Genomic DNA, 20,006 nt, shown 5'->3' with positions numbered 1-20,006 from the left:
TCACTTTAAATTTTAATTTTTCTATTATGGAGTCAGATGATAATGATGACAGCAACACCCCCCCCCCAACCAGCCTCATGCTTTATTCATGGAGGGAAGGCACGGGTGTCAGAAGCAGAGAGCCTGCTGGGGCCTGAGACTTGTGTCACACCTTCCTCAATATCGTGCCTCAGTTTCCCCAGTAGCTCCTCATCCCTGTCCAGGGATCTGGCTCTGCTCGCTGCATGCCTAGAATCAGTTTTCCACCCCACCACCCCATCCTCTTTCCAGGCACCTACAACGAACTTCTGATTATTCCATCGGTTCTGGGGCTTGCTGCTCTCATCTGTCACTGACTATGTCCCTTAGAGCCTCTTGATGCTGCACCTGTGTCAGAGCAGACCAGCTGGGGAGAGCTTGCAGCGGCCTGGGGAAGGAGGCTCCCCAGCACCGGATTGCTTCCTCTTAGGGTCGCTAGTGTGATAAGAGCCAGGAAAAAGCAGGGAGCCAAGGCTTTGACCAGTGGCTCTGGATCCACCTGTAGTTCAGTCCTTAGGTGGGGAATGGGAGCTGTCTTTGTGTCTTCTATAAACGGACACTACCTGAAGCACCTGGGATGGCAACCCAGATGCTCAGGAGTGAGGGAGCCCTACTGATATCCAGGCAGATGGGAAGGAAGACTACCAGGTGCAGGTGTCCCGAGCAGCATGTGACACTTATTACTGAGCCCTGCCTTCATGACAGCACTTGCCCCCCTGGATCAGCACTTGCTCGATCATCTACCTCCCACCTGGGAGCCTCTGAGTGCTCAAACCTCACCCAGTGTTAAGCCCACCACCCTGGATACAATATCGAGACGGGATATGTGCCGAGTGCCTGGAGGGATGCATAGAGTGTGTGGTGAGCACACGCTGCTGGCCCTGCTACACTCTAGTAGAGTCTTTGATCAAGTTCTCTCCATGTCAGCGCTACACAGTCAAAGCACTACACAGCTTCCCTCCTGTGCTTCAGCCCACAGGGAGCAGATGGTCTTGATTTCTCTCATCATTGGAAGACTGAGCAGATTATAAAGCAAAACTACAACTGGACCAGTTGGTGAGAGACTGCTATACCCTCACTCTATGGCCAACAGTGACAACAAGGTTCCTAGGAGTGACTATGAGCCAAGGAAACACCTGTGTGCATTCTTTCATCTTTGAAGATGATGTCTTCTGGAAGAGGCAGGTGGACTTGCCTCTTCCAGAACCACCATATAACCACCTTCTGAATGGTGATAAAAGATCCCAGAGCCAGCCCAGCAGCAGAGAAACCTCAGGCCCACAAGGACCTGTGCAAGGCCTGTTTCCTTACCACTGCCATCCAGGGGAGAGCCTGCCCGAGGACGCACTGGGCTGGTTCTCATTCTCTGTTCAGGGGAGCCCTCCAGGAGATAGGAGGAGGAGACTGTGAAGAGAAAGCATCCATGTGCATTGGATTAAACAAAAGTCCCAGGGAAGGCTGCTCAGGTCAAAGCTTGCAGTGTTGCGCAGCCCCAGAGAGAACATGGAAGTCCCACACCCTGCCACTGATCCTTTAATGCAGACTTAGTTTCATGGAAACTCCCGTTGGAGCCCTTAGGTGAGACCACACCTTAAGCTATCCACCCAACATGGGGCTATGCTGCTCAGAAAGTCTCCCTCCTGTATAAGAACCAAGTGCCCTGTTACCTAGGCCTCTGAGCCCCGGTGGAACTGAGTGCAGTGGACAGAGAACTAACTAGAAGGTGACAGGGTAAATGACCTGGTAGAAAAGCTACCGGAAGCACTGTAAAGGTTGCAAGACAGATGTGGACTCCTGCGGGACTATCCATGTGGTTCAAGGGCTATGGCCATTTCTAAGAGGCTGGTGCATTCAGACCAGCTTCCCTCCAAGTGAAGAGCCCACCAGACTCACATGACCCTTCCACCTCACCCCAGCACAAGCACAGGACCCTACCACCCTCTACTAAGTGTATGTCATCTGCTAGTCCCCTCCCACTTGTATGGCTTTGCCTCTATCACTTATTCCCCTTCACGTCCACTGACCTCCCGGAGTCTCCTGTGTGCCAGCTCCTGCCTGGGATCTACAGTTTGAAATGTACCGTCTATCTTGGATCCACAGCAAAGTTACAGCCCAGTGACAGGTTCCATTCTGAATGACTTAAGATAGACAACCACTTTCCCTTTATAGAGGAGGAAACTGAGGCAGGAGATGAAGGCCAGAGCACATGTTTTCCCTAACATCTTTGCTACCTGACTCCCAGGGACAGGGCCCCACATAACTCAGAAAAGCATGCTGAGAGTTTTCAACAGTTTTCAACAATGATCCCTTGGATCATGGCCCCTGGCCAGGCTCCTCAGGTCATGGCTAGTGCTCACCTCAATGTCTAGAGCCTATCCTGAGTATCCAGACTTCACAAAGCAGCAAGCCAGCCCACAGGTACCATTCAATCCTGAGGTGCCAAGCCGTGGAACAGGAGACAAAAATGGAACTGGGCCTACACTTGCCTCTGTTGCTTGGCATTTCTTCTGATGAACTCTGAGGAGTCAGAGGTCTTACACAGCAGGAGACAAAGTCACTAAACACCTCAGGTCAAGACAGACTAGATACCCGAATCCCCAAACCTCCCTCAGCCACATTCCACACCTGCCCTTAGGCACCAGCCTCTCTGTTCCAACCTCCACCATGAAGATGCCCTGCCTACTCCAGAAATGATGGGAAACAGATGAGAGGAAGCGGAAAAACTAGAGATGATGGGTAACCAGGAAGTTAGTTCCCTAGGACTTAAAGGAAGAGGCCATTAAGGGATTCAGATAGGAAACGGGACCTGGGCTTCCAGGGCTCGATAAAAGATGTTGTGGGCGGAATGCCAGCACGGTATTTGAGTTCAACCACTCCAGAGGCCTGACTCTGTCCTTTTTAGAGATAAGTAGTCCAGGTAGGCGCCTGCACAAGAGAGTTGTTTTTTCCAGGACGCCGAGAAGTACGTTTCAAGGACACACTGGGGGTGGCCTAAGGAGGACAGGCCCTTCCTCTCCCTTTGAATTAAGTAGTCCTTGCCTGGTGGAGCCTGTGCCTCCTTAGAGCTCATTTCGGCTTTCCCTGGTGGAACAAAACACAACCTAGTAATTATTATTTGATTAATAGGCAAATGGTGATAGTTTTAAGGGACAAAGTTCTCCCCACTGTGCTTAGACTGCCATCAGGCCCTGCCAGAGCTCATTCTGGGTGCTGGGAGCCCTGGGGAGAGGCACACTCTTCTGTTCCTCACAGACTTGCTCTTGACCCAGGGGTCAATGCTCATGAGTGGCTCTCAGTGAGTTCCAGCCATGAAGCACCCAGAAAGCCAGTGCCTCAACTCAGCAGCACCAAGTATCTATGTTCCCATCTCAGGCCCGGCAGGCTGCAAGCTTCAAAGGGGACACTGTTGCAGGGCTACTAGCTCCAAAGGGAGACATTGTTGCTGGGCTGGGAAACACCTCCTGGAACTTTCATATTTTCCTTGAGGCCAAGGAAAATCAGAGATTTCCTCAATGGCTTTTGAGCCCTAAAAATTGGAACCCCAAGACCAACAACCTCTAGAGAACTTGTCGCAGAAATCAGGCCACAGATACCCTGACTTTACCCAGCAGACCTAATTAGCCCACTTCTTTCTCTACAAAGCGGGAGGGAGGTGCCTCTGGCTGCAATAGCAGCCATCAAAATGGCATTTTTAGTCTGCATAGGCCCAGCAGTGTGACCCGCACTAGCATGTGATATTATGCCTGTTAGAACGTGGTGCCAGTTTGGGTCAGGCCTGTCGTATCAAAGTCCAGCGGTTTTCCCAGACCAGGGACAAGCCACCAGCTGCTGCCAGCCTGAGAGATGTGCTTTTGGGAGAACCACGTAATTACGGCCTCCTCCTGCTGTCTCCTGCTCCTCACTCGGTTTAGCTGTTGGCTGAGAAAGCAAAGCCGGTTGTGGGAATGACTTCCAACAGATATAATCAAATAATCTATTCCTGGATTCTGCAAGTACTGAAATGTCGGTAATTCAATTCCTGAAATGTCATTTCGGAGCTGCGGGTGCAGGGAGCACAACAGCTCAGTAAACATGCTTCTGTCGGGGCCCCATGCACACACACCGACCTTCAGCCTGGGCCTTTGCTTCACAGGACATTATGAATGGATGGCCAAGGCCACGAGGTCTATGGAACCCTTGGCACAGAATGGAGACTTCAAGGAGGGTGGCTAAATATTGGCCACAGCTTAGGAGGTGTGCCAAAGCAGACTGCGAGCCAACTTCCCCACGTTCCAGGAAAGGAACTTGCATGCGGTGGGGGCCTAGGCCTCCCAAAGGGGACATAGAGAAATGTCAAAGCTCAGCTTATTGGACAGTTGGTTTGCAGTGACAACTACTCTGCTTTCACCAGCTCCTCCTTCCCCACAGAGCTCACTGTGATATCAGTTCCAAGGTTTTCAGTGGGAACCAGTCGGAGCACCGGGAAGCTCAAGGACTTGTCTAGAACTTATGACAATTTTGACCAGAATGTCTAGCATCTACATCTAAATATGCATGTGAACTTGTAGTGGTTATTAATATTTTACTCTTCAGGTTCCTTTTGGATATTTATGATTCTTTCCACAATAAGAATATTTAAATTTTAGTTTAAAAATGCTAATAAAATGCCTTTTGCAGAACCCCCACATCAGTGGCTCACATCCTATAATAATTCTACATCTAACTGTCAGGAGGTCAGTGCGCTCACACAGTTACCCTCAGATGATAGCACACCACAAAAGCAATTAGAACTCTCCTTCAGAATTGAAGGCACCATTCAATCCTTCTCTTGGGTGCCTCTGCCAGGTCAATTACTATGTGGCTCCCATACCCTCTCTTAGCACCACCAAACATCCTTATCCTCCCACACTGAGGGACTCAGCACCAACCTAGGAGCTCGCTGTTCCCACAGCAAGAAACCTCTAGGCCCATGTAGATAAAATCAAGGCTGCCTTGACTTTGGATCAGGCACCCCAATTATGAGTATTTTTTTTCTCCTCTAAGACAGATAGATTAAAAAAAAATCACATCAACCTGGGTAGTAAAGAAGCAAGAAGTCAGGGTATCATGTGGTACAGGCACCTTGCGGGTACAGGAGCCCTGGGGACATGGGGATAGGCTGTCCAGGGCTCTTGGAACCTAGATGTAGGCACGTGGGGTCAGGATACCCAGGGTTGCCAGGTCATGAGGTGCAGGATACCCAGGGCTCTGGTCATAAGGCTGTTAGGAGGCAAAGGCTGTTGGTGCCTGGGACAGAGGATACCTGGAGCTTTTAGGGCATGGAACTATGAGAGTCTAGGGCTGTGGGTGAACACCTAGGGACAGGATGTTCGTGGCTATAGATGCTAAGTGATGTTGGGACACCTGTTGCCAGGTGCTTAGGATTGTGGGATCCTGGGCTGTGGACACTAGGGGTTGTGGGCACCAAGGGGGTAGGATGCCATAGGCTGTTTAGACATGAGGTTCAAGTTATCTGGGGCCTGGGACAACTGAGCTGTTGAGGCATAGGGGGTTGGAGGAGTGCAGCTGTGGAGCCCAGAGCTATGTGTACCCTGGGTACAGGATGTTTGGGTCTGTGAGAACCCAGAGCTGTGGGCACCCTGGATGCAGGATATCTGGGACTATGGAAGCCCGGGGCTGCTAGGATACAGGGTGCCCAGAACTATGAGATCCTGGAGCTGTAGAACCCCAGGATACAGGATAGCCAGGACTGTCACAACACAGGGTGCAGGTGCTCAGGGCTGTTGGAGCATGGGGTGCAGAGCACCTGGAGTTGTTTCTATGGTTTTGAGAGTGAACAGTGAGCTGCTGAGACAGGAAGAGGCAAAGACAAATGATGGGCTATGGGGAGAAACAGTCAGATCACAAAGGGCCAGGCATGGTAAGATGGGGTGGAGACCATTGTGAATGGCTATTAGTGAGGCAGGGATTGGAAAGCAGATCTTAGAGCTATTGTGAGACTTGTTCTAAAACCAGGCGATGGTGCCTCTGTCACGTGATGTCTATCCTGGTCTACATACAAGACTAGCCTGAGGTTGATGAGACGCTCTTAGGATCCAGAATACGTCCAGCAAGTGAAGATGTGCACAGAGACAGCGAGGAGAAAAATGAAATTAGAATGTAGAGATCCTCAACTGGCCGATGGACCAACCCTACACCTCCTATGAGCCGTGTTCTTGAGCCTTGCTCATGAACAGAGCACAGAAGGGCCACCTCAGCCCAGGGTGGTGAGTCCAAGTGAGGACAGCAGGTTAACTACTGTTAACTGTTAAACTGCTGTTTATCAGCAGAAGACAAGCACTGTGGCTGGAGGAAGACAACCATCACCACCAGACAGTAAAGCGTCGACCACTCTGGTTTCAACCTCCAGAAAGAGCCTGTGGGGAAGACTTGCCTATCCTTACGAGGCCTTCATCTGGCTGCATCCCAGTCTCCCATGAAACTCTGCCGCCTGTCACTTGCCTGGACTCTGCCAGCCCTATCACTGCAAGCCTACCCCACCCCAGAACTTACTGAGGTGACCAGGAGCCCTACTGTCTGAGGATCCCATACCAGAGCCAGACTCCTGGAGACCTCATTCTCCCCTCTGCAGACAAGCTGGCTGACTGAGTTCCAGAACTCAGCGTGGCAGGGCAGATACACCAAAGGCTAAGACACAAATAAATCCTGGGTCTTTTTCAAAACCTGTTCAGAGGAATTGGGACATATGTTAGGCAGGGGGTGGGGGGTGGGGCTTGCTACCTCTCAGAGGAGAAACGGATGTGAATAGAAGAGGAGACTCCTAGGGGAGGTGACATCAGGGGGAACACTTTTCATAGTGAAAAGGAGTCTCATCAGCAATCAATCACATCCAGCATTTTCCCAGAACTTACCTATCCTGAATGAGCCCACAAACCTCCAGGAGGGCAGAAGGGTGCTGCCCTGACCCCTGTGCTCAGAGCCCCACGGTACTCCCTCATACTCAGGGAGTTACTGTGGTTTAGGGCAAGCCTGGGAGCCCCAGGCCCAGCTCCCAGACCTGCTTACAGTTCTTGGGCTCTGTGTCCTCCTCATCTTGGGTGCTGGGAGCCTGTGCCCTGGAAGGGTAGAAGGATCCACCTTAGACTGGCTTGAAGCTCTAATGCAATCTCCTCCTTCCTACTCAAACACATCAGTTCCCCGGAGGCCCCACCCTGTGGTCCTGGCCTGGCATCCTCCCAACAAACTTTCCCACATCCTGGCACTCTGAATCACCCTGCCCTGCCCTGCCCTGCCCATCACTCCTCAAGCCCAGGATAGGCACTGCTCGCCCAGCACACACACAGGGAGCCAGCCTCAAGGTAACGTATGTCCTGTATACTCTAGGTGACCTCTACAGCCAGCAAACAGGAAAGGGTGACAGCCTGTTTAAGGGATAAGAGGATCAAGGTCCAGCGGTAGGAAACAATTGACTCAGGCACAGCCTTGAGGGGCAGTGAGGAGCGTAAACAAGCCCTCTGACCTTGCCAGACTGTGTTCAAGCTGCAGTTGACCCCAGGGCCGACCTGAGTTCCTTTCAAATGAAGATCTTTAGGGATGGAGAGATGGCTCAGTGGTTGAGAATGGGTCCTGCTCTTCAAGAGATCCCAAGTTCAGTTCTCAGCATCCATGTTGTGGCGCTCATAACCGTGTGTAAGTCCAGCTTCAGGGATCCGACACTCTCTTCTGGCCTATGAGGGTACTATACTCATGTGCACACACACAACCCATATACACATAATTTAAAAATAATAACAAAACAATTCTTTTGTTCTTTTTTTTGAGACAGGGTTGCTCTGTGTAGCACTGGCTTTTCTGGAACTCGCTTTGTAGACCAGGCTAGCTCCTGGAGTACTGAGATTAAAATCAGCTAAAATATCTTTTGAAATGAAGATTCTGGCTCTACCCAGGACACTTCATAGGTAGGTAGGGTGTACTCTGCACCCAGCTCCCAGCGCCTGCCTTCCCCCCAGAGTGTGCCTCCCCACAACACCCTGCTTGCTCTGCATGGTGGGGTGGAGGGGAGCCTTGTTTAAAAGGCATAGGCAAAGCGTTAAGACAGTTCCTGAGGAGCCCATTCTAGAGGCTCCCAAGCAGGGCTACTGGAGCCCCAAAGTTATCAGGACAGCTGAAGTAGGGCTGCTTAGAGGGTAACCCCCAGACTCCTGCCCATCAATCTATTTACAGATCTCTCCAAGTCATAATTCTTCCTTGCCATGATGTCACACGACCACAGAGGGGTCCACACCTCCAACACTCTGTCAGTATTACAGCTGGAAAAGTAGAAAGCCCAACACACCAACGCACACTTCAGAAATACTGTGTGTTAGAATAAGGGCTGGCAGGGACACACACACACACACACACACACACACACACACACAGGGCGGGGGTGGGGTGGGGCTGTGTGACTCTGGGAAAGCCAGTTTCTCTCTTTAGGCCTTAGATTTTTCCCCATTACGCACATGGCCCTGAAGACCTTCCCTGCGCAGGAGTCCTCCAACTCATACCCTCATACAGACTGCTGTCTGCCCAACTGAAGGCTCAAAAAGACCTTATCCCTCGGTACTTCTGGTCAACAGTGGTCCAGCAGGCAGTGGCTTTCAGAGTCTGGGCTGGGGAGGGAGTCATAAGCCCCTCTGTAAACAAACCAGTATGCACAGATAACACCTGCTAACCCCTGCTGACAAGTGTGGGGGCGGGGGTGGGGGTGGGGGGCTGGTGGTTTTGCTCAGGCTGTGGAGTGGCAGAAGTTCAGGGCAGAATGCAGAGCAGGCTCCCCCATCACATCACCTTCCCAGCAAACGAAAGCTGCAAGACTGGTAAGTCAACTGCAGTTAGATGATGGACTATTCCAGACTCTTCTCTGGGAATCCTCCCTTCCCACTATTTGAAGGTCATTAGGATCACAGATTGAAATTCTGGGAAAAGGTCAGGAGTGTACCTCAGTGGGTAGCGCGCTCGTGGCTCAACCACCCGCCCACCACATCCACATAAAGCAGGTGTGCTGATACGTGCTTATACTCCTAGTACTTGAGAGGTAGAGGGAGGTGGATCAAAAGTTCAAGGCCATCCTTAGCTACATAGAGAATTCAAAGCCAGCCTGGGCCACAGGAGACCCTGTCAAGAAACCAAAAACAAAAACAAAAGGTGGGGGAAGAAAGGAGGAGAGAGTGGGTCCCACTCCTCAGTGGCTTCTAACTAGGTGGTAGACTCCGAGTGATAGCCACTTGGTTTCTATGTTAGACCCACCATCTCCTGACCAGCCCCTATACAGTCACTAACCAAGGTCTCCCTATGAGCTGGCTACCCTTAACGACCTATGGAAAGCCCTGAGCCACCATATTGTGTCAGTGTGCCATGTCCTGAGGTAGTCCCACCCCCCCCCATCCCCCAGTCATCCTTCCGGTCCCGTGTGGAGGACACCAAGCTGACAGGCTGGCAGGCTCCGTGGTAGCAGGACCCACATCTGGCAGCTGCTGCAATGGAGATTCTACCAATGAGAGGCAAAGCCTGGCATCCTGGAGGTGCCCGGTACCCTCTACTGCTGGTCATAAAGACTGTCCATAGATAGATAGATAGATAGATAGATAGATAGATAGATAGATAGATAGATAGATAGATAGATAAGGAGAAAGCAGGAGGAGATAGCCCATGAGCCAGGCACCTAAAGACACTTTCTCTGTCTCTACGGAAGAACTGGCTGCCTGTTGGACACCACCCACCCACCCACCCACAAGTCCTGCAGGATATGAATCCAGAGGACCCTGATGCCTCCACCCACATCCCAAGCACACAGCTGTCCAGGAGCCTACCAAGGACAGTCTGTATCACTGTTAATTTACCCCTGTTCTCCATTAAGAAGCAGGGCTGTCTCAGCACCCAACTGTGTTGTATTCACCCTTTGCTGGTGGGGTCAGGGGCATTCAGCAATGGCAGTAATGGTGGCTATAGTTTTGGCTAGAAATGGGACCTTGCATGCTCTCCTCATTTCTAGCATCTACTCCTATAGGAGCGAAGCCCCTTTCTGAGGGTGCTACACCACGAGGTACACAAGCTGGACACGCAAGGTGGGCCAAGTGTACACTTAAGAGGGACTTCCAGGCAGGGTGAAGCTTCAGCGCCTTTCCAAGTCAGTCTAAGAGGCACAGGGGCCCAGGTCACACCCAGGGTCCTGAATGGGTGAACAACCTTCTCCTATGCCTCTCCATTCCCCCACCCCAGCTGTTCCTTCATAATCTCTCTCTCCTGCCAAGACATACCTTTTTCTGCACAGAAAAGGCTGTTGTTTCATAGGAAGATAGTCTTATTGTTAGCGATGCGGGAATGAGATAAGGAAGGGAGGGGGAATACTATCTCTTGATTTTTTTCTCTCTAAACAGCAGGTAGAGAAAACAAATGGGAATAAATAACATTGTTCTGCAGATACCTCAGAGGGAGTGAGGAGGAAGCGGGGCGCGGGCCCCGGGGGGGGGGGGCGTGTATGGAAGAAGCATCGTGATGTTTAAAAGAACACTGGCTTCTTGTGGATCAATGCAGGCTGATCTAATAAAGAAACAGAGCTTCTTGCTCTTTCTAGCATGCTTTAAAAGACACTGAACCAGAGAGGATCTCGAGGGTGCTGAACCTCAAGGGCTTTGTCCCCTTGGCATCCTCTCTGGGCTGCTCAGTGGTATCTGCCAGTCTCCTGGCTATATGACACACAGACCACATGTCACACAGCTCCCAAGGCAGAAAAGGGTGCAAGATAAGGAAACACTGGGAAATACGCACACGAGGAAGAGCAAAACCAGAGGCTTGGGAACTTGGCCAGGTGGCTGTCACCTGCAAATCCTGGCTTAGTGTGGCCTCCCCCTCATTCCACCTTGAATACAAGGCCATTACTCCTGGACTGGGCAGTGTAGGCTCTTCTCTGCCGCCATGATTGGTTGAGACAGATGCTCCAGCTGGCCTCAAACAATCCTCCTGCCTCAGCCTCCTACATAGCTGGAAGGCATCCCCATTCCTGGAGGGCACCACTGTTTTAACTCTCCTTTTAAGACAGGCAGTCAGGCTTTGGGGGATGGTGGCCTGGGAGGGAGGGTGCAAGCTTCTATGCTGTCAGATGGGGTGATGTTTGCAAGGATAGGTGTGAGAAATCCCAGGACAAGCGTAGGATTAGAGGCGAGTGGATGGGCCTGGACTCCTTATAGGGGAGTGCTCTTAGTATCCAACCAATACTGAGGGATGCTATTTCCAGTCTTCAGACTGGTGGGAATGGGACAGGGAGACAGAGTGCCCTGATGAAACCAGGCAGGCGCAAATCCCACTTTCAGACTTAGATGGATATTTCTGACTCTGGGGCCGTGGGATCCTTAGTAGTGAGTTAGGGGAGCCACACCTTATAGAGGAGCTGCAGGACAGAGAGCAGTATGAGTGGTACCCACTGGTGCCCAGCTCATGGCGGTCCTCCTGGACACTTGTGCTCTATTATCTTGGCCCATTGTGGCCTCTGTCAAAGTTTTCTTCTTGCTGAGGCCTTAGCTAGCCTTCAAGGCTAATTTCACCGCCACAGCCCCTGGTCCTTTAAACACCAGGGCTTTCTCTGTGGGACCTTTCCAGATGGGGTTGGCTCCCTTGGGGGCTAGTGCTTCTGTGCTCGACTCAAGAGCCCTACACATGGATCCTGTCTCCTCTTCTGGGTAAGTGTGAGGTTTAATAGTTCAGGAGCTGTGTGTCCATAAGCAACTTGTTTAACCTTGCTGGGCATCAGTTTATCAAACAAGAAAGACATGCCTGTCTCACAGGTTGTTACTGGAATCTAAAGAACAAAAGAGTGGGTGAGTGGATGAATGAATGAATGAATGAATGAAGAGTGGTAGACAACAGGAGTATTTCCTAGGTGCTGGTGACTAGTTAGCTTTGAGCCCATTGCCAGTTGGATGACACATTTATGTCAAGCCTACATGGTTGGAGAGCAATGCACATTTCTTCCACAGAGGAGGGACAGTTAGAAGGGAAGGAGTCAGGATGCTAACAAGCTCTTCCAGAGAGCAGAAGCCAGGCTCCGAGTCTCACAGCACCGGCAGAGGTGCAGATGGCCTAAGGTATTTTAGTACCGGATGGCCCCGGAGGACTCTGTGCCTAAGCAAGAGCATTGCATTGGTGCAATCTCACAGCTGGTTGAGAACAGGCTCATGCAGTCAGTCCCTGATAGGACAGCAGGGGCTAGGGGCTGGGAAAGATTAAAAACCAAAAACCAACCAACCAAACAAAACAAAACAACTCAGACACTCAGGATGCCTATGAAGACCAAAACTGCTTCTCAAGGGCAGAGAAAGGCCAAGTACTCACGTCAGGAGCGGGGGCTCCTGCTACTGCCCCTGCAGCTGGGACTGCCCTCCCCCACTCCCCCTCCTCTCCCTTCCCTCTTCTCCACATCCCCTTCTTCTTTTTCTTTCCTCACCAACTCCTTCTCTTCTCTTCTCCCACCCTCCTTCCCTCTCTTCCTCCCCCTCCCCTCCCTCCCTCTTCAGTGTCTCTCCCACACCTCCTCCCATCTGTCCCTGGCTCGCTCTCCCACACACTCAGAGAGTGGAGGAGAAGAGCAGAACAGGCCCTGATCTATGGCCTTGCAGTCCAGTCCTGCCCAGAATATCTGCAGACCAGCTCTCTCACCAGCTAGGAGTAAGTTTTGCCTAAAGGCCCACAAATCAATACCATCCCACACTCTGTGTGGTCTAAGGGTAAGTGACTGTGTCGTGACTCATGGCAAGGGCACACATTCTCTAAGAGGGGCCCAGTACCACTGCTGTAACACCTCAGCCAGGGGCTCCCATCCCCAAAGAACAAGGAAAACCGGTTTCCAAGGCTCTCCTGGGGATGCCTTGTGGGGCCTTAAGATTCCACACTTCTGAGTTTGTTCCAGCCCTGTAAGTTAACGTAGTTCTGTTTCTTTTAATTGTATTTTGGCTCTCACTCAAACTCTAGAAAGTTGTTGAGGAGCAGGGCAGGGATGGGGGGTAACCTCGCTGATAAAGCACCCACTGGACATGCCTGAGACCATTCTTGATTTAGAAAACATGGCCTTCTCTGTGGAGTCCAGTGCAAGCCAGCCACCCCGTTTCAGAGTCATCACTGGCATCTGAAACATGGAGCAGAAGACTTGTGCTCACATAACTCGCAGAAACACTTGTGGGCTCTCTGGCCACAAAATGGGCAGGGGCAGAAGTCCTTCCCATATGAGAGATGAGGAGGTGAGTGTGGAAGGCAGAGGTGGCCCTTCCAAAGTCCATTAGGACAGCGGGGCTGAAAATGTGTTGTCAGTGTCACCCCTGCAGTAGGAGCTGGGATGAGGGTTGTCCTCATCTTAACCCAGCCCAAAGCTCAACCTGCTTTCAAAGTTCGCTTTCTTGCTGACCAGAGCAGGTCACTAAAGGATCCAACCCACTCCACAGATGAAGAACAGAATTCACTACTATAGAGCGCCCTAGCTAGACAGGGGACAGCAGATTATTTTTGTTTCACTCTAATATACAGAAGGCTGTAATGATTGACATCTGGACAGAGGACCACGGCAACACTGAGACTCCAGAGGCCCTGCCTCCTGGGGAAGCACCAGGCTCCGAGCTCCCATCCTTCTGCTCCTACCCTGGATTGTTTTCTGGGGTTTCTCCCGCTCACCTGATGCTCAGATAGCAAAGGATGAACTTCTGGGATGGCCGTGGCTGCTGAGGAAGCAGGGCCTGGATCTTGCCCCAGCTTGCAAAGCCACTGGTGTGTAGCAGGTAATGGAAACGCAGTCACCTGGTTCTGGGACAGTTAGTTCACCTCTGGACAGTTTCCAGTGGGAAAGCAGCACGTGAGGAGAGCTAAAGAGATCTAAGACTGCAGTGCAAACACTAGTGATATGTGGGTGGCGGGCAAGGTGCCTTCTGAGTAGATTCCTTGGGACTGGAAAGGAAGAAAGGAAGGTCCCAGACTGGCTGGGCGGGGTGGGGGTAGGGATGGGGGGACACTGAGGGAAAGCTCTTGCCACTGAAATGTGCGCTGGGGAAGGAAAAACACAAGGAGAGCTCCTGTGTTAAGTTCTTGGCGTTTTAAAATAACAGCCTGTGTTGATCAATCCTCACTGTCAAGCAGAGTTGGGAACTGCCTAGGAGACAAAGCCCGGAGTGAGTGTCTATGAAGGCACCTTCAGAGAGGTTCACTGAGGAGGGAAGGCCCATCCTGAATGAGGGCTACACCATCCTATGATCTACATCAGTGGTTCTCATCCGTCGTAATGCTGCGACCCTTTCATACGGTTCCTCACGGTGTGATGACATCCCCCCACCAACCATACCATTACTTTCATTGCTACTGTTATGAATCCTAATGTGAATATCTATGTAATCCTAATGGTCTTAGGTGTCCCCCTGTGAAAGAGTTGTTTGAACACCCCCACCCCTGCCCCTGACTGAGAACCACTGACTTAGATGGAGGCCCAGAGTGAATGAAAAGACAAATAGGAGCCAAGTAGCAGTATGCATCTCCATGCTTCCTGACTCCCCACAGCTATGGGACTGGGTCCCCTCAAACCCTGAGCCAGAATAAACCCTTCCTTCTAGAAACTCCTCTTGCCAGGTGTCTTGTCACAACAAGGTGGGACTAACATACATCTCCACTGAGGAACAGCTTGCTCAGCACACACTTCACGTGTCCACCTATGGAGCCCAGTTGTCAGAGGTCCTCATGGTCATCACCACCATATGCTTTAGAACATGTTTGTCTCCCTCCTAAGAAATGTCATACCTGGGTCAGAAAGATGCCTTGATGATGATAATGATGCTTGGCCTATCAAGCCTGAGACCTGAGTTCAGTCCCACCAGGACTTACATGGGGGAGAGAGAATCGACTCTCACAAGTTCTCACAAGTTGTCCTGACCTCTGTATGTATGACAACAGTATGTTTCACACACGCGCACACACACACACACACACACACACACACACACACACACCAAATGAAATCTTACGACCAATTTCCCTCCGACCACCATCCCAGGTAACCATGCATGCCCATACTCTCTCTATGGAGCACCTTGCTCTGAAGATTTCATGGAAGCGGGATGACACAGCCTGCCATCTCCTATGATTGCTTCCTTTTCTTCGCATTGCTTTTAGCAGTGGACAAGGGTTCCGTTGTCCCCACATCCACCCCTATACTGCATCTGCCTGACATTCTCAGGGTCTTGGTGGGTATGGCAGGGCCCTTTATGGTGGTCTCAGATTACATGCCTCTCATGACAGGTGATTCTGGGAGGTCACGTGCTCATGGTCCTTTTATGAATTCTTTAAGAAATGGCTAACATTGATTATCAACTTGATGGGATCTAGAATCACCTAGAAAACAAAGGGAAGACCCACCCTAAATGTGGGGCCACCATTCCGTAGGCTAGGATTTTGGACTGAATAAGAGGGAGAGAGTAAGCTGAGCACCAGGATGTCCCCATCCCTTCCTGACTGTGTAGCAGTGTGACCAGACACCTCAGGCTCCTGGCGCCATCCTTTCTTCTTTTCTCCTTTTGTGAGAGCAATGAGAAAAGTACCAACAGAAGTACCTTGCCCGATGTTTTCTGTGAGAGTCTTTTGCTACTGCGCTGTAAGAGCTCTTTGCACATTCCAGATATAAGTCTAGAATGATCTTGCCTGCAGTCTGGCTCTTCTCTTCTCCCGCCTCTTTTCAAGTTCTTCCCAGTGTCCTTTGAAAGGCAACTGCATTATCTTGCGATGTTTGTTCTTTCTGAATCATATCTAAGAAGTCATGGTCTAACTCAAGGTCAAGACTTGCTCATTTAGCTCCTAGGAGTGTTCTAGTTTTAGCCACTATATGTAGGTTTTTGGTATATTTTGAGTTAATTCTTTTATACAGGATGAAATGGGAGTCCAACCTTATTCTTTTCTTTTCTTTGAACTTTGAACTTCTGATTCTCCTGCCTCTACCTCCCAAATGCTGACATTGCAGGGATACATCATCAAGACAGGTATGTGACGGGCTGAGGTTTGAACCCAGAGCCTTGTGCATGCTAGGCACTCACTCTACCAACTGAGCCATATCCCAAAGCCCGTTTTTTTCCTTTTTGAAGGATGGCAGTCAGACACTGTAGGCCAGGCTGGCCTAGAAGTCATGGCAAACCTCCTGTCTCAGCCTCCTGAGCAGCAGAAGTATAGACATGAGTCACCATGCCTGGCTTGTTACTACTTTTATAGTAGTGGAAAACCATGATAAAATTTCTTTTTTAAGATTTGCATTCCAATCCGACACAGTAATAATGGGAAGAAATTCAGGAACATCCACTGCCATGGTCAGCTGCGTCATAGGAGCCAAGAAAATTCCTAGGCGCAGTAACAGCAAAATGCAAAGGAAAGACGCACACAGAACAGCAGCAGAGAGCGACCAGGCACCCAGGTAGCTGCTGTCATCAGGAGTGTATCAGTGATGACACAGATTCTTTCATTTGCCTGGAATTTGGATAGGCCTTTCATGTACCTCTGCGGCCCAGCTGCTGGGAACTTCACAGAGAGTTTCTGGCAAAGAAGCCGGACTACTAGACCAAACAGGCGTGAGCCACATCTCGCCACACACATCCGGATTTCCTGGGAGGTGGCCAAAATCCAGATTGCTTTAAAAAGAAACCCAATGTTGCTGCTTAGAGTGTACAAAATTGCTGGATACTAGTCTGCCTCGCTGGCTCTTAATCCGTAGCCTTCCCCTTCCCAACCCCGGCACCAGCTAGACTTACAACAGACATCTCAAAACTGGATCAAAGCAGGAAGGAACACACACTTGGGTGACTGGCCAGGACACCCCTAAGCTGGACTCTGAGGTGGCCCTGCCCCTGTCCCTCCTTCCCCATCCCTAGGACCATAGTTTTAATGTTTGAAGCAGACTGCTACACTGAGCCTTGTGTGAATCAACCGAGAGGCATCGATGCGGAACCTAGGGACTAAATATTAAGCTGATGTGACAATGTACCTAATGATATCCAATACCACAGAGGAGGCCTGGGGCAAGGGTTCCCATACCACCTCCTGTCCCCAGGGAAGAATAAAAAGCCAGATGACATGGAGGAGACAGAGATGCATTTTTACCTAAGAAGATAGGGGCTAGCAGAAAGTTCCAGAAAGTCTGAGGGGGGTGGGGGGCTGAAAGCAGAGCTTTCACTGGGGATGACAACTCCCCACTCTTCCAAATCAGATCCCGGAAGCCCAGGGCAATGGAAGGCACTTCAAAAGAAGGGTTGGTAGATCAGTGGACATTGAGGCTTTGTCATTTTGGTTGTGAGTCCAGCCTTTAACTGCAGAGCCATCTCTCCAGGCTCGGCATAGTTTTTAAACTGTGTCTCCTCCTCCCTGCCACCATTTGCACAGTACTGTGGTTCATACTTGGGACCCAATGTTACGACAGTAATGTTATGGGGACCACTGTGAAGTAAAGGGAAGGATATTTCACTCATGAAATCCTTGTGACTCACCAGCGCAGGAAAAAACCTTTTCTATCCCACTTCTACTACCTCCATGGGATTCCTATGGAAGTTCTACCAGACCCCCACACAGCACTGTGACATGGCAAGAAGCAGATAAATAAGTCCCAAAGAACATTCATTCGTCCAGCGCCCAGACCCAAAGACCTTCCTGTTCCCTGAGTGGCACCTACACTACCCATGAAGCTGAACTCACCTGAGCAGCATCTACCCGTCTACCGGTGGCGGCACTCTAGCCAACTGAGCGAGTGTTTGGGAGACTCCGGAGTGTTTACTGCTTTCTGCTGCAGTGTTCTTCTGGGGAGGAAAACAGCTTGCAGCAGTCTGCAAGCCAAAGGTGGGTGGGGTGCAGAGAGGGAGAGAACACGTGTTTAAACTCTCCCATCTCTGAGAGGTCCTGAGCCCCACCAGAAAGAGGGGGAAGGGAGGGGAGACTTCCTGGCTGCCTGGGGCATGAGAGCTGTAATAGAAGTAGAAAAGTAGCAGGGAAGAGCGGGGAGAGGGAAGAGAGACTGGGTGCTGGTTTCATCCCTTGTCACGGTGGAAACTCAGTCTGTGAGGTCCTGAGCATACCACACTAGCATTTGCCAGCACAAGGACACACCACCAGCCCCAGTCTGAGGCTGTTAACCTGGCTGGCCAGCTGCCCAACAGCACAGCCCGTTCACACCCTGACCGGCTCCTGATAAGGGTCGACTCCAAGCTACGTGGAGATTTGTTTTGCTTAAATGGCCAAGTGGACAGAATTGGCACCAATTAGGGGTAGACGTGGAGGTAGGCAGACATTTTCAAATTTGGAGATGAGGGCTTGTCTCCCTAGGGATCCAGGCCGGCCCTGAAAAGGCCTGTGGGCTTCAAAAAGCCTGAAGCGGGCTGGGTCTGACCCCGTCCATCTCCTCCCGGGGTTAAAGCTTCTTTTGCCATTACTTGGGACACTGTGTTCTCATTACCGGTCACGATCACTACTCCTCTGGCCTACCTACTCCCAAGAAGGTCAAAGACTGCCAGGTGAGTGTCAGCCATGTTCCAACCCAGAGGCCTAAGGACCCCAAGGCATACAAGCTTTGGTTGTCTGTCACACGGACCCAGACATATACACAGAGCACACAAATGCATCAGATGTGTCCACAGACTCAAACTTCCATTTATTTCCAAATTACCCCTCATGCTTTGGCTAAACATACCATCTGTGTACCCACCCAGGCAACATAGAAAAGCCTCCAAAACACAGCAAAAAAAAAAAAAAAAAAAAAAAAAAAAAAATGTTCCCAGTGGCTGTTGCTTCAGATTCTGCGTTCGTGTAGCACGCATGCATGTGAGAGAGAGAAAGAGAAAGAGCACGCAGACAGACAGTGTGAAGTGTGAGAAGTCTCCTTACTCATTTGATTATAAAAGATTTCTGAGCCACCAGATGGTACAATGGGGGCTGGGACGCCTGGGTCATTATTCTCATTTCTTTGCACAAGGCTCCATTTCAGGGCCTGAAAGAGTGACATCCAAGAAGCTATTCCACAATTCCACCAAGACAATGGCTGGGCGACTTTAGGAACTTGGCTTGCCTTTGCACCGCTGAGCAGATGTGTACCTTTTCTCACTTCCTAAATAAACAGGCTCTGTGCCAATCCAAGGTATTTGGGTTCCCTTACTGTCAAATGGCCTGCCCAGGTGGGGCCTGAGATCCAGGCTCTGTTATATAATTAGTCCTGGCTCAGCCTTAACCACCACCACTCCCTGACAGACAGCTTAGCTGGTCCCAAGATGGCTGTGCTAGAGTCAACATCCAAGGCGATGTCCCCTGGTGCTGTGTGCAGGAACAGGAGCCTGGGAGATCAAAGCCTCAGGGCGGTGAGTTCACTGTGGTACTTAATCATTCACGTGGCTTTGCTGCCTGGTTTGTGGTTGGTTTAGCTTGCAATGGGGGAAGCTTCAGGCCTGGTTTCCACACAGCTCAACTGGTTATAAAACAACAGATTCTAAGCTCCATGTAGGTTTCTCCAAGGAAGATATGCCACGCAGGATGCTCCATACAGACGCTCCTCGTGGAGTGCCTACAGGATACCACACAGCCTCCCTCTGGAGAGGCAGCTCAGTGTCCCCATAAGCAGAGCAGTGCAGATCTCCAAGAGGACCATGGGGGTGGGGGTGGGGAGAGCCTTGCACAGGAGCCATGTACTGAGGAAAAGCATAGCCTGCCTTCACATAGACCCGTCTTCCTCCTGTTCTCCCTCCCCTCTCTCAGCACACCCCACCAAGGAGTAGCAGGAGGGTTTTAGATGTCACTAGATAAGCATCTAAAAGTCCCCTTTGCAAGAACTGGGTTTACTTCTATCCTTCAACTTTAGATCAAGGCAGCTCCAGCTGGGCCCTACAAGCCCAGCACTGGACATATGCAATCCAGTGTCCGTGGCCCAAGACAGCGAAAGCTCCAGAGCCCACTGTCCACCCTGGGGCAGGTAATGAATGGTACTG

At 50.8% G+C, this 20,006-nt stretch overlaps 1 protein-coding gene and 1 long non-coding RNA gene across 13 annotated transcripts in view; one reads left to right on the top strand and one right to left on the bottom strand.

The window, feature by feature from the left end:
• The window catches only part of Hpcal1 (hippocalcin-like 1), a 101,195-nt gene that overhangs the window by 45,903 nt on the left and 35,286 nt on the right, over nucleotides 1-20,006 (bottom strand). For 3 of the 12 annotated variants that reach the window (XM_030246812.1, XM_006515157.2, XM_030246819.1), the window contains exon 1: nucleotides 17,734-18,784. The exons of 8 other annotated variants lie outside the window; for them this stretch is intronic. The gene's annotated coding sequence lies outside the window, so the exon portion shown is untranslated. Of the gene's footprint in view, nucleotides 1-13,695; nucleotides 13,714-17,733; nucleotides 18,785-20,006 lie in introns of those variants that run through there. One more of the 12 variants, XM_030246816.1, reaches the window with a different exon arrangement.
• On the top strand, nucleotides 8,765-17,562 carry Gm51995. The gene is made up of 3 exons (XR_003950241.1): nucleotides 8,765-8,855; nucleotides 12,549-13,799; nucleotides 14,155-17,562. It is a non-coding gene; the product is annotated as a predicted gene, 51995 (long non-coding RNA).

Source organism: Mus musculus, chromosome 12 (assembly GCF_000001635.26).
Source record: "Mus musculus strain C57BL/6J chromosome 12, GRCm38.p6 C57BL/6J".
In the NCBI taxonomy this organism is placed as follows: Eukaryota; Metazoa; Chordata; class Mammalia; order Rodentia; family Muridae; genus Mus; species Mus musculus.
The sequence above is the reverse complement of the archived record's forward strand: the minus strand, read 5'-3'. Positions and strand labels throughout refer to the sequence as shown.